At 40.0% G+C, this 15,108-nt stretch overlaps 1 long non-coding RNA gene across 2 annotated transcripts in view; it reads right to left on the reverse strand.

The window, feature by feature from the left end:
* The window catches only part of LOC125463810 (uncharacterized), a 44,122-nt gene extending 34,199 nt beyond the window's left edge, over nucleotides 1-9,923 (reverse strand). For both annotated transcript variants that reach the window (XR_007249912.1, XR_007249911.1), the window contains exons 1-2: nucleotides 9,747-9,923; nucleotides 2,977-3,046 (exon numbers count right to left, since the gene is read on the reverse strand). This is a non-coding gene — a long non-coding RNA (uncharacterized LOC125463810). The remainder of the gene's footprint in view (nucleotides 1-2,976; nucleotides 3,047-9,746) is intronic.
* Between the last annotated feature and the right edge of the window lie 5,185 nt (nucleotides 9,924-15,108).

Below are 15,108 nucleotides of genomic sequence, written 5' to 3' on the forward strand. Positions count from 1 at the left end.
GTTCTACTGCTTGTGATTTGAGACACAATTATTTATTTTAGTATAATTGCTACAACTGCAACACTTCAACGTTACAATGATAAATAGTATGAACATTGACGTTTACAAGGCCATTATGAATATGTAGTAAGGTGAAAGGCATTGCACTCATTAGAACTGGTGGAAATTGTTTATATGCTAAAGACAGTTGTTCAGTTATGTTAGAAATCTGCTATAGCTGCATTCTCACTATTAATTGGACTTAGCCCTACCTGAGCTCGTTATTAACCAGTGTAAAGTTTCTTCTCCATTAGTCATTAATGGCCTTGTAATAAAGTAGCATTCAAATATATATTTTTACACTCAGAAAAGTCTCTGATAGGTTCAATGGTACAGTGACATATTACTGGACTAGCAATTGAGAGACAAATTAACCTCAGTGGACATGGGTACAAATCCCAATATAGCAGCTGGTGGTCCTTACCTGGTCTGGTTTTTTTGTGACTTGAGACCAACAGCAACATAGTTAACTCGCAATTCGTCTCTGACATATTCAAAGGCAGGTTGGGCAACAAATGCGGGATAGTGGCAATACATTTAAAACAATTTTTCATGCACATGACTGCAGTCTATCTTCTGGACTTGTTCATAGGCAAGTAAAGTCTCCACTGGGCATCCAATAGAGCCACCAAAGGGCTATGGCTTGATCTTGAGTTCATGACATATGCTGTGTGCAAATTACTGTTTGAATTTTGCCGTATGCCCAAAAAATCTATATACAAAAATTACATTTATCTCACGGGACAGTCCATTTGGCCCAACTAGGCTGAGAGATACAATCAGAGTCTCATTGATAGGTTGTAGAACAGAAAGAAACAATTCCATCCTTTGGGTCTTTCTGTTTCTGGAGCACCTCAGCTCACTGCCAATTAAAAAAATCATTCGTGACTGGGCCAACATTTACTACCCTTTGAATAAGGTGTGATGAGCAGTTTTCTTGAGCCTTTGCAGTCCATTTGGTGTTGGTAGAACCAAATATTTTTAGGAAAGGAGCTCCAGAATTTTGAACCAGCGAATGTCAGGATTTGTGATATATTTCCGAGACAAGATGATGCATGGTTTAGAAGGAAATACGCTGCCCTTTTCACTGGACCTAAGACGTTACCTCTGACTTTTTATTTGCAGATGCTGCCAGACCTGCTGAACTTTTCCAGCAATGTCAATTTTTATTCCTGGGATTTATGTGTTGCCTCCTTCCACCCTTTTCATCAACAGCCCACGCATCTATTCCTCTTTTTTTCTATTTATTAATTCAAATGGTAAATATATCAAAGGTGGAGTGATCAAAAGCTTTATGAAGAAGGTAGGTTTTCACAAAAGTGTGTTCTTTAGCGTATTCAAGAGGTGCTTTAATATCAGCAAGTGGACCAAAACAAAACTTGTTCCATTCCTATACTTTCTATCTTTTTCTCTATAAACGTTTACATTTTTCTCTTGAGTGTCTGATGACATACTGGGCCCTATTATTCTGAAGCATTATTCTGGTCTGGAATTCCAGAAGATTCCTCAGAGAAATAGTTTAAAACAGTAACTGTTCTGAACATCATGTCAATCATCTGCAGAGTTAACAGGAGGCCAAATGTCTGAACAAAAATTAAAAACAAAATGGCCAGAACAATAACTGACATTGCACAGTGCCTTTAACATAGGAAAATATACCAAAGAGCCTGGAGTCACAGGTGCCTGAGGAAACAATATTTGCCACTGACTCGCAGTCGGAGATATCATGGCAGGTGACTAAAAGCTTGATTAAGAAATAGATTTTAAGGAATGTCCTAATAAAACAGAAGATTTATTTTTATTTTTATTCATTCATTGGTGTCAATCTCACTTGTTAGACCTGCATTTATTGTCCAGAGAGCAGTTAAGAATCAATCACATTGCTGTGGGGCTGGAGTCACATGCAGCCAGACCAGGTAAAAATGGCAAATTTCCTTCACTGAAGGACATTAGTGAACCAGATGGATTGACAGTGATTACATGATCATCATTAGTTTAGCTTTCTGATAGTGAAATAACTGCACAGAGGACAGTGTCCTGTCACCAAGTCCCCCTTTATTTATATGTGCACAGTACACTAGCTCTGGAGTCAGTCAACAAAGTGAGGAGACTCCAAATTTCCTGCTTATATCTGTCGGTTTGGGCTCCCTGACTGGCCCAGGTTAACAACCCCAATCAAGGGTCTCATAGTCAGTACGATCCACCTGGTTCTAATCACTATTGATAGAATTCAAACGTAACCATTTGCCAAGGGAAGGTTCAAACCTGTAAACCCAGAACCATAGCTTGAGTCTCTGGATAGCTAGGTTAGTGACAATACCAATGGCCATTTCCTCCCTGAAAAAGTGAAAAGGTGGAGGGAATTCCAGAGGTTAGAGCCCAAGTAGCTGAAGGCAAGGCTGCTAATGATGGAGTGATTAAAATGGGAGATTCAGAATAGATTAAAGTAAAAAAAAAGACATCTTGAATGTGTGACAGGCTTATTAAGGTTACTGTGATGAGGAAACACCTGAACTTTTCAAGTGCTAGATACGTAGGAAAGGGAGTTACTCTAATTCTCACTGCTTTGAAACAATATTTTCAGAATCAACAAACCAGAAAGAAAGGAGAATAAAATTTCAGGGTCATGAATGGCCTAGCAAGTCGCTCAGTTCAAGGGAAATTAGGGATGGGCAACAAATACTGTGTTTGACCAAAATGCCTACATCCTATGAAAAATATAACAAAAAGACAAAGTTGTCATGGGATGTAACAGCTCAGGCAGGCAGTTGGAAAGGATGGTTGAGGGCATGGTTTCATTGAGGAGGTGCTGGTCTTGAGGCCAATGGCTTATTTGCGCTTTTGTGCTGTAAATTATATTTAGAAAAAAAAAAGGATTAGAAAAGAAGCCAGCCCTCACTGGTCTAACAGTGTATAATTGTGCAGTTATGAATTTACCTGAAATAGCCCAGTCTGTTTCTCCTTGGGCTACAGATCCGATTTGGCTAATATTCCTGTCAGGAAAACCCTGTAAGAGCAGAGGAAAGGGAATAATCAGTCAAGCAAGCCTGTTAAATCCCACTGCAGGTCTTTAAATCCCATACAGTGGAAAGTACCATTCCTGTCACTAAGTATAGATATAGCGGCATTGTGAATTAGGATTTCCTTTGGTTAGTATTTCGATTAAAAAGTTCTATTTATGACTTTACTCTAACTAATAATTAAGGAAATATCCCTGAAGGCACACAGACTGTTCCAAATGCTGATTGCATCTGTTTCTTTTCTGATTTATTTCTTTAGGAGATATTAATGTAAGATTTATTTTAAGTAGTGGTCAGAGAAAAGGACAACCTGTGAAGATTATATGTGAAGAATTGTCATCATCCCTTCAGTCTCTCTAATCCCAGTGGAAAACGAATTGAAGAATTAGTGGATCCAGTTTGGTTATTATGTTTGGAAATAATCGGCCTTTAGAAGGGTTCATTAAAGGGTGGCTGGAAAAGTCAGTTTAAAAATAATGTTGTCTGGTTCCTATTTAAATAATGCAATTAAAATGCAGCAGGATAATTTAGATGGACATTTAAAGAAAACTAAAAAAGAAATAACCTGAGCATTTGTCTCCTTTGTCAACTTTTAAAAGCACAAGTTACACTTTTATCATGCAGGAAATTGTGGAAATTTACAATATGAACATGATGGCAGCCTTTAAAGGTGCAGTCCACTTTGCTTGATGTTTCTTTTTAAGACTCCTTAACCCTAAATGCTGTGCCTATGACCTTCAGACGTGGGAGAGTGAAATGACATGGAGACTGTACTCCTTATCAGGCAAAGCCTAACTTTTCTCAGTGGGTTCGTGGAGTTATCCTTCAAACAGTGATACATATCAGCAAATCAGGTGTCAAACCAGCCTTAAATTAAAATTCAACCTGGGACAGTCAACGTACACTGCTTCAGGAATCACCAATAGCAGAGTCTGATCCCATATATGCTTTTATTGATGACAGAGTTGTGATGGAAACACAACAGAATACATGAGTAAAACATGATTTGCACATTATTTCAGTGGACTGTCATACTCCAATCACTTTTCTTTACAGTAACAAAAAAAACTTAGAATCCTGACAGTGTAGAAGCAGGCCATTCAGCCCATTGAGTCCACACCAACCCTCCAAAGAGCATCCTACCCGATCACTCTGCATTTCCCGTGGCTAATCCACCTAGCCCGCACATTCCTGGACACTGTGGGAAATTCTGTATCGCCAATCTATCCACCCTGTACACTTGGACTGTGGGATGAAACCGGAACATGGAAACTCCACACAGACAGTCACCTGAGGTTGTCATTGAACCAGGGTTCCTGACGCAGTGAGGCAGCACTGCTAACCACTTTGACAGGAGTGAGGGCCATCGGCTGTATCAAATTTATTTATTTAAGAATCACACCTGCTCCCTCAACAATTTGGTGAGAGTTTTTATTTGTGTGCTCTGATGCACGGGTGTTTAAATCAGGGGAGTGTAAACTTTGATTCCTGGTCTGTGTTGGGTTAATCAAATCTCAGGAAGTTGGTGGAACAACGGGTCCACTACAATTGGCTTCAACATGGTCTGCCTAAAACGGAGAAAAATCAGGCACAGTTCCCACTGCTGATCGTTATCCTCTGACTCATGCTGGAAAGCACTTGTGGATGATGAATGGATCAGAATCTGCTACAACGGCCCTTCAGACAGAACAAGGCGGAAACTACAATACCTGCCAAAGTGAGGGCAGCTTTCCCTCCACGCCCACAACCCCACTCCCACCTCTATCTCCACCTTACCTCCCAATGATTCATAGAAATTTGCAATCACTCCCAACTTTTGATCAAACACAGGTAACACTGTATAACACTGGGCATCAGAATCAGAACAATGTCTGATCAAAATAAACAAAGACAAAGACAATCGCATTGAGACTTTGTTCTTTAAATAAAGCTGATAATTGTAACTAAGAAAGGAAACTGCGCAGAAAAACAGTTATCTTGCATTTCTTGCAAATATCTACTTGGCTTGTTTAGAAGGCACTAGTATGAGGGCAAATAATGGACATTGCATTATAACATGTCAACGAGCTAATAAGTTATAAATGTGAATTGAATACGCATTTAATGCCCTCATGATGGTGGGTTCGGTTAAGTCAATGGAGTGGTAAATTAGGGAGGATGTGTGATTTACAAATGGCTGTCTGTTCATTAAAAATTGAAAGTGACATCCACGGTCTATTCTGTTACAGAAGTAATGACCACTTGAGTATAGGACATCTATGTATTACAGGCATCATCAGCTTGAGAAGACAAGGGCCACACAGCTGTGGAATAACAGTTGTCTGGATAAGATATGTTTGGCCATACATAATGTGGAACATGAAATTTTCAATCATATCTACACACATTTGTGTTTATAAATGTTTAATCAAGTGCTGTTTGACATTTCTGGTTTTTAGTTTGATGTTAGTTTAACAAGATCAAATCGTAATTGTCACTTTAAGAATTGCAGTCAAAATAATGTATGCCCCCACTTTAGAACCAATGGTTAGATTAATAAGATTGGAACTTAGAAGTGAGTGGATAATTAGATTTTTTTTTCAAAAAGCAGGACCCAGGCTTTTAAATGTGAGGTAGACTAATTAGTTTTAATTGGTTTTATACTGGTTCGTGGCTTTGGGTTAAACCACCCCCATGATATGTGACTGCTGCGTTAAAGAGGCAGTGGGCTGTTGGTCATGGCTGAGATGTGTTCTGGAATGACCAGCCAAGTTTTAATCATGAAAGTAAACAGGGTTTGAGATAAAGCAGACTGGAATAAACAGTTTAATAATAAATTTGGAATGATTTGAAGGCTAAATATCTTATGCTAATATGAATTCTCACATGAGTACGAGAGGAAAAAAATACTTAGGCTGTTTTCTGGAATATATTTCTACTCAACCTTTGGCACAGAACAACCACAAGGAGTGTAGTTTTATTATCAAATGTGGAAATCTCTATGGAGTTTCTGATAGTTGATGTGTACCATTCCCAAATCCTTTCTGCGTGCACACTTACTGGACTAAGTGGTCTCTGGTGCTTATTAGTGGTTTCACAAGAGGTTTTCCCTGCCTGAAGCTATGTTGCGAGGAATAAAAAAAGATTCCATGTCTCTACTTTCCTGGCATACTACCTATTTATTCAGATTACTACCTCAATAAAGTCCAGGCATGATCCTGTTTATACTCCAGTTGTAGCAGATCAGCCCTCGTTACCAGAAGCAACATACTTCCATCTTTCACACTGGGGCTGATGGGGATATGCTAAAGGATGCTATTGAATCTGTTGATTTTTTGAAATGTGGAATAGGCTGGAAAAGTGTTAATTCCTATGTTCTGCAGTCTGAGTTGAGTTTCAGGGAGTGAAAGTGGAATACAAGCGAAACATGTTTCGAAGATGTTGCCACTGGTTACGTAAAACATATCTTGTAAAAAAGGAAACATGCAGGAACAAAGTGTCTTTGGTGGGATCTGTAAACTTCTAAATGTCAAATGATCCAAAATGCATAGCTAAGAGTGTATTATACGTCAAATGTTATTATGCTGTGAGAACTGTTTTAGCAGAGTGAGCGATAATCAGCTGTTACTTAAACAGCCTGCTTGAAGTCAACACGCCAGTGAGTCTTCAATTTGAGAACAAGTATTAGTCCAGTGCTTAACTTGCAATAAATGCCAACTTAACATTGGACTGAAGTACAAATATGCTTTTTATTCAGTATCCCAAGTGATCATACAAAATGGGAATATCCAAACACTTTCTTGCTGACATTTGTACAGATTTGTGCAGAATAAAATATGTGTACTCAAAATTTAGCTTGTGCTGAAAGGAATAAAGAAAGAATAAAATATTTGTGCAGAAAATTTTCACTTGCACGTGTATAGCATGTGTGATAGTTGTGTGGCAGCTGTCAGACTCGGAAAAATTCAACCCCTTTTATCAAATCACAGAATCCATGATGAAAACCTTCATTCTGCCACCTGTACACCCAGTTAGGTTCTGAAAAAAGAAACTGAGTAGGACAGCTACTGGTATTACTCCTCTGCCCTGCAGACCAGGCCTTGGAGGCTCTAATTAAAATGTGATCAACAACTGAAAAAGCAGCAGAGGCAAACTGAAACCCCTGTTTTGTGCACTTGCTTCCCTCCTAGTGCCCACCTTTGCTCCCACCATACCACACACAGCCAGTAATTACTTAGGCAGCTGTTGGTCAACAATATGTGTTCACCAGGCCTCAGATCCCACGTTTGTGCAGGAACACAGTTGCTTGACTGCCTTCTGAGCTCATTATGTGTCATATTAAAGGGAAGGCAAACAAAGCTAAAATATCATCAGAACACTTTTTTGCTGCAAACGTTTTCATCTTGGGTTGGGACATCTTGAATTCTTTAAGCCGATGAAAGGTAGAGTTGGTGGGAGGAGATGGGCAAACTGTGTAGACAGGATGTTACTGTTTTAGTGGAAGTTTGGGAGTTCAGTAGACTTTCATCTGATGACTTAAATCTTTTTGTGGGTTTGGGGATTGATTGTAATGTGACACGAAGCCGCACACCATCATGGTAGTTTGGCAGGGAAGGTTACCTGTCTTTTATAGAACCTGTCTCATTTGGTCAGGTTTGTTCTGTTAGAAATGCCTGCTTGATAGGTTCTCTGCGATGATCACATTCTTAAGCTTGAGTCTGCCTCATATATCTGAGTTACCAAAAGACGGATGAAGATTCCGGCAAAGTGGCAACATTTATAAATCTATAAAGAGGTGCATGTGTGCATATTGGCAGGATTAATGTAGTGTCATGTAATGATTTCCCTTTTCTCATAAATTTTGATCAATATTGTAGCCCGAACTGAAATTTACCAGACTTGCCTGATTTGTTTGGTTGGAAATCTGAATGAAAGGACCTTCCATTATATGGAAATGAAAAGTAGATTTTTTTTTCAGCTAACATCTTGAAATAATTTCAGAACATATTGCCACTGACTGCAAAATCACAGCAAAGAAACACCAATAAACATTCATTCTGCTGATAGGTGCCCACGGTTATCCTCTAAGGAGATTGTCATAAAGAACACTGACCATTCTCATGGAAATTCTGGTCCATTTTGATCTGAAATTAGGAAGAAACAAGTATTTGTTTTCGCCACCTACTAATAAAGTTGAAGTAACTTTTAAAAGCCTTGATCTCTACAGTTACAGCTCTATGCGTGGCCAGCAGCTCAATGTTTAGCACTGCTGCCTCACAACAACATAGATCCACGTTTGATTCCACCCTTGGACAACTGTCTGTGTGGAGTTTGCACGTTCTCCCCATGTCTGTGTGGGTTTCCTCCGGGTGCTCCGATTTCCTCCCACAGTCCAAAGGTGTGCAAGTTAGGTGGATTCACCATACTAAATTGTCCATGGTCCAGAGATTTTGGGGTTAGGTGATTTAGTCATGGGAAATGCAGGATTATATGGAAAAGGTTAGGGTGGGATGGGCCTGGGTGGAATGCTGTTTGGAGGTGTGGTGCAGACATGATGTGGCAAATGGCCTGCTTCCACACTGTCGGGATTTTATGATGATTCTATGATTTGGGTGATTTGAAATCCAAGTCTCGGCAATGTTTATGTTCATGTTACTTGTTTATTCACATTTATTACCAGAGGGTGCATTTTTTAAAGGAATAAAGTTTAATGACCTGCATGTTGTAGTCATAATGGAAGCAAAGTATTAGCTTTCACTGTCATTATGTCAGCCAGCCTAACAATCACATTGGGAGTCTTCAGAAGTGGAGAGCCTGAATTTATTTGTCAGTGATTGGACACTTCTCCAGAAGGTGCACTGCTGAAGGAATCACAGAAAGCACACAATGGGAAATCCTGAGAACTTCCACTTATTCACTGTTTGTCTTGCTGTCAAAAAGACTTTAAGAAAATTAAACTTTTTAAATCATATGTCACTGAGCTTTCAATGGTGCATACACATCGTAATTATGCTTATAATGATTGAATTTTTTTATTTGTGACATGCCAACTTTTATATTGATAAAAATGCATTTTTAAAGTAATTATTTTATGTTTAAAGCTTATCTTTCTTTTACCTTATTTCTTAATTCAGTTGGAGTCAATTATTTCACTATCTGAACGTTTAAATTAAAAGCCAAAAGCATTGAATGCTTTTTACTTCTTAGTTTGCCACCTGTGATGATACTTCTATATGGCAGATTGTTAACCTGTTTGCTGGCATCACTGCTTCTGCATACTCAGATTTCTTCTTGATTTCGTTGATGGATTTAAACTGACTAATGAAGAGGAAATCTACCTTTCAAAGATCGCTAGGTGTCTAGGCAGCCTAGGTCACTACATTTGCTAACAGTCAGGAATTTATTACAGAGCTTGAAAACACATAGGCTGCCCAGGGACAAATATATCAGAAAAAAAATTTTCCTTTGCTTCATGTACTACCACAATACAAGTGCACCTTGATTCAATAAATTCTAGGCTGATGACTGGAAATTAACTTGTCTTTCAATATAATTCCAAACATCATTATATTTTCACACAATAGAATAAATATTCACATTTATATAGTATTTTAATACATATTCACTGTCTATCACAAACATTTCTCTGCTAGTTAAAATAAAAGACATAAAGAAATAAGCACACACATTTATAACATGAATACATACCAACCAGCAGAATATATAGACACTTCACTGATCTTCTCATATATAAAGTCAAGGATCTCTCAATGATTATCGAACACATGGTTTTAAAGGGAAGCACGCACCTAAATTTTAGCCCTAGAATAATATGCTTTTTTTTAGGGAACCATCTTCCAAACATCACAAATGCAGCATCTTCTGACTTGCTGTGTAACAGTACAACAGTTCTGTCGTAATGCCTCAAGAGGTGTCGCAATGCAGCCCTCACAGCTTTTTGTAACGATGTAACTATTTTCAAAAAAGAGTAATTATCACTGACTACTTGAAATGGACAATTTGATGGCATTTCCAATTTGCACAATTTTTTTATGAAGTGGCAATCTAAATGTTAACTTGGCTGATCTGTTCACTCACCAGTTCATAACATTTGTAGTGTTATGTGAATATGGCTTTGCTTTAGCAGCAGGATAATGCACTACACCATTATACTATGGTGTTATGCACAATGCCATACCATTACATGTTTCACGAATCCCTCAGAGGGATTGCTATTATTTCATTTTTGCACATTATTGTCTGTCACATTCACTGCTCATTGAAAACTCCATTTAAACTAAACATGCAGAAAATATGGACTAAGTTGTCAAGAGGCAGAATTTTTCTCATAATCTTACGAGCTCGGAGAGACACAAACTAATGCAGACTAATAAGTGGAGTTCATCTTTGGCCATACCAAGAGGTGAATCGTTAATGTCATGTTATGGCAACATGAGGAAGGGTTACTACTTTCCTCTTTTTAACCACCTCATGGCCTGTACAGCAAATTATTGTAACTTTTTTTAAAAATTGCACCTACCTATGGCAATTCAGTTAATTTAGTTTAGTTAAACTGATCAAAAAAATCATACAGCTTATTTCAAGGTTTAATCGAATGAGCAGTTTTATTGACGGAGAGTGTAATTCATTATTTACTACTCTGAACCAAAAAAACACTCACAAACATAGCTCAAAAGCTTACAATGGTTTGGGGGAAGGAGCGTCCCTTACAGATAGAAAGTTAAAGGCAATGCTGCTACATTTCTGAAGAAGGGTCTAGGCCCGAATCATTAAACTTTCCTGCTCCTCTGATGCTGCGGGCCTGCTGTGTTCATTCAGCTTCACATCACGTTATCCAATCCGTTTACTTGTTGTCCTGTTACTTTAGCAGTGACAGAGTTGCACATCTTGAGCTTCCAATGAACAATAACTTTTCCAATTTTGCTTTTTCCTTGGTGCTCGTTTCTGTGATTAAGATTTAGACTGAGGGTGAGAAAAAGAGCGAAAGACAGAGAGAAACTGGTACTCTTGCCCCTATCTGTCCATGTATCTTTTTGCTCAAAGGATGTTTTGACACAGCATTCTTTTCAAACTGTATCAAATCAGACAACTTTCCATCTCTCAATAGGTATCCCTTTTCTGCAAACCTGATTAAAACAAGGGATACAAATTTCTTCACACCCTGCAGAGTTTTAGTGTTTGTTAATTAAGATGCTAATTCTGAGGCAGCCCATTTCACATGTGGGTTGTTTGGGATTGCTGGTGATCACAACAACAGTTTTAGGTCAGGTATTAAAGGCAATTGATCAAGGTGGAATATTGATGTTCCATTTTCACTGGGATTATAACATCATACTTTTGCTTCTTTTATCAAGAGCTGTAAAGGCTTTAGCAGATATCCATTGACAATAAAATGTGAGGCTGGATGAACACAGCAGGCCAAGCAGCATCTCAGGAGCACAAAAGCTGACGTTTCAGGCCTAGACCCTTCATCAGAGAGGGGGATGGGGTGAGGGTTCTGGAATAAATAGGGAGAGAGGGGGAGGCGGACCGAAGATGGAGAGAAAAGAAGATAGGTGGAGAGGAGAGTATAGGTGGGGAGGTAGGGAGGGGATAGGTCAGTCCAGTGAAGACGGACAGGTCAAGGAGGTGGGATGAGGTTAGTAGGTAGGAGATGGAGTTGCGGCTTGGGGTGGGAGGAAGGGATGGGTGAGAGGAAGAACAGGTTAGGGAGGCAGAGACAGGTTGGACTGGTTTTGGGATGCAGTGGGTGGAGGGGAAGAGCTGGGCTGGTTTTGGGATGCGGTGGGGGAAGGGGAGATTTTGAAGCTGGTGAAGTCCACATTGATACCATTGGGCTGCAGGGTTCCCAAGCGGAATATGAGTTGCTGTTCCTGCAACCTTCGGGTGGCATCATTGTGGCACTGCAGGAGGCCCATGACGGACATGTCATCTAAAGAATGGGAGGGGGAGTGGAAATCGTTTGCGACTGGGAGGTGCAGTTGTTTTTTGCGAACCGAGCAGAGGTGTTCTGCAAAGCAGTCCCCAAGACTCTGCTTGGTTTCCCCAATGTAGAGGAAGCCACACCGGGTACAATGGATACAGTATACCACATTGGCAGATGTGCAGGTGAACCTCTGCTTAATGTGCAAAGTCATCTTGGGGTCTGGGATAGGGGTGAGGGAGGAGGTGTGGGGGCAAGTGTAGTACTTCCTGTGGTTGCAGGGGAAGGTGCCAGGTGTGGTGGGGTTGGAGGGCAGTGTGGAGCGAACAAGGGAGTCACGGAGAGAGTGGTCTCTCCGGAAAGCAGACAAGGGTGGGGATGGAAAAATGTCTTGGGTGGTGGGTCAGATTGTAGATGGCAGAAGTGTCGGAGGATGATGCGTTGTATCCGGAGGTTGGTGGGGTGGTATGTGAGAACGAGGGGGATCCTCTTTGGGCGGTTGTGGCGGGGGCGAGGTGTGAGGGATGTGTTGTGGGAAATGCGGGAGACGCAGTCAAGGGCGTTCTCGACCACTGTGGGGGGAAAGTTGCGGTCCTTGAAGAACTTGGGCATCTGGGAGGTGCGGGAGTGGAATGCCTCATCGTGGGAGCAGATGCGGCGGAGGCGGAGGAATTGGGAATAGGGGGTGGAATTTTTGCAGGAGGGTGGGTGGGAGGAGGTGTATTCTAGGTAGCTGTGGGAGTCGGTGGGCTTGAAATGGACATCAGTTACAAGTTGGTTGCCTGAGATGGATATCCATTGTCCATTTGGGTGCACCTGGGCTGGGCAAAACAATCTTTTGCAACAGGAAACAAGAGCATTAGGATCACTCCAATGTGACAACTATAAAATAAGAAGGAAGTAGCATTAATGTCTCATTCTAAAACAGTTCAAAGTATCCATTCTTTCAAATGCAGTCAGTTTAAGTGAGCTAAGCATCTCACATGTTCAGTGCCTATTGTTGGATGTGATACTATCTAAAGTTTGCTCCAGACTAAAGTAGTGAATTTCTTAATGTCAAAGTGCAATTGAATTAAGCTGGAGTTGTGCTGTAGGTTAGCATGTCTACAGCTTCCTCTTCGCCACCCTTGTATGAGCTGTGAGCTGACTGAGTATTCTTCTGCTGCCCCTGTTTTGTGAAATCTGCAGCAACTGCTCAAGATGGTCAGTTCATTTGATACTTAAGGTAGACAAACCAGAGGCTGGAAGAAGACAACAAGTCATGCTGCATCTAGAGGAAAGGAGAAGTCAACATTCGTAGTATTACCCTTCTTCAGGCCTGGAGACTGCTAGAAGAATGTAGACTCTGCTGGTTGGAATGTCAGAGGACATTGCTGAGACAAAAACAATCTGTATTGTCCACATTCTGCTTCCACTAGCCTCTGACAGTTGTAGGAATAGTAAGCAAAATGACATTTACAGCTATGAAAATTCCACCCTCTAGTCATATACCTACTGACAACTCTATCACTGTTTCTCCAGCCATTATAAGTTTCTTCCAGAAAATTCAACCGGATTTGTTAATATTTTGTGAGTTTGTTTAGCATTTGTCAAATCAGAAATACAAATGACATACTTTTCCATTTTAAATCGTCCAAAGCAATATTTGAAATCTTGCTTCAGAATATCACGTAACTACATTATTGTTGTTACCTTTTTTTTCATCTAACCAGACATTCACATTCCTGCCAAAGCAAAATAAGCAGTTGGTGGATGGTGAGGTGCTTGTGGTAGTGGTGCACTGTGTAGTGCAGTGGGGGGGAAGGGATGTTGCCATGGTCTGGAGAGACATGAAGAGTGCAAAATCTTAGAAACAGAAAGATACACTGCACTCATAATTATATGAATGTTGAGAGATTAGAGGCAAGGCAATTGATTGACTTGGTACAAGCCCCCTGAGACAAAGACAATAGACCTGGGTTTGGAATATTTGAAAGGAAAGACAGAACTATTCAAATGAGTCCAAAGAATATAAATTTTATGAAATGGAAAGCATAGGTGTAAATTGAAAAATAAACTACAGACAAGGAACAGTATTTTTCAGTGATTGGCCAATTAAGTGAGGCACATTGTGATTACAATAACTCAGAAATGCCACTTCCAACTCCCCTGCAAATATTGTATGATTATTTTATCAGTCAGGCAATGGAAAGTTGCTGGGATTTGCTACATTTAACTGTTCTAAAATGTTAATTACATTCAATATTGTCTGTCGATAAGGGCTGGACTTGTTGAAATACTTTCCATAGGTTATTCAGAGCAGTTTGAGTGCTACAAGAAAGCCACTTTTAACCAATTAGATAGAGTTACTGGAGTGAATTATTGTGCAGAACCCCATGAGTGAAGAATAGCTCCCTCGACTTGACTGAAAATTCATGATAACCATGAGCAGCCACTAACTTCCTGCCTGTGCTAAATGAAAAAGCAATGCAATGGTACTGTGAGCCTGGCATCACTGTCTTGTGGGTAAAGCACAAGAATTCAAGGAAATGCAAGCAAGGCAGTGATGTCATGAGTATCTTGGTAGTTTCAAAGTGAATGAGTGCTAAGAAAGCAAGCAAACCTCAAGAATAAAGTTGACCTTTCTCTGCACCTTCTCTGTAGCTGTAACACTATATTCTGCAATCTGTTCCATTATCCTGATGTGCTTATGTAGAGTATGATATGCCTGGATAGCACACAAAATAATATTTCAGTACATGTGACAATAATAAAAATCAAGTCAAATAAAACTGGTCCAGTCCATACCCTGCACGTGTACCCCTCAGCACAAAGTGTCTTTGCTGTAGAGTTACAATGATAGTTGCTATTACAAACTGAATTGCAATAATGAAGTGAAGAAGCATATTATAAGTAGGCTGGAGATGTGCCATGAGGGCTCTTAGAGGCTGGTACAACTTGGAAATCAAATTCGTAGACCTGCAGTACATGTGTCTGGTGCCCACGTAGTGTGCCCAGAGATGTTGGTACCTGGCTTTCAACACCTAAGTCCTTTGGAGCAAGCAGCGAGCTGGAGTCACCTCATACCCAATCTGATTTTTATGTCAAGAATTCTCAGCATTTAGTTTGCTCATGATGGATAATATG

This window comes from Stegostoma tigrinum, chromosome 22, assembly GCF_030684315.1.
Source record: "Stegostoma tigrinum isolate sSteTig4 chromosome 22, sSteTig4.hap1, whole genome shotgun sequence".
NCBI lineage: Eukaryota > Metazoa > Chordata > Chondrichthyes > Orectolobiformes > Stegostomatidae > Stegostoma > Stegostoma tigrinum.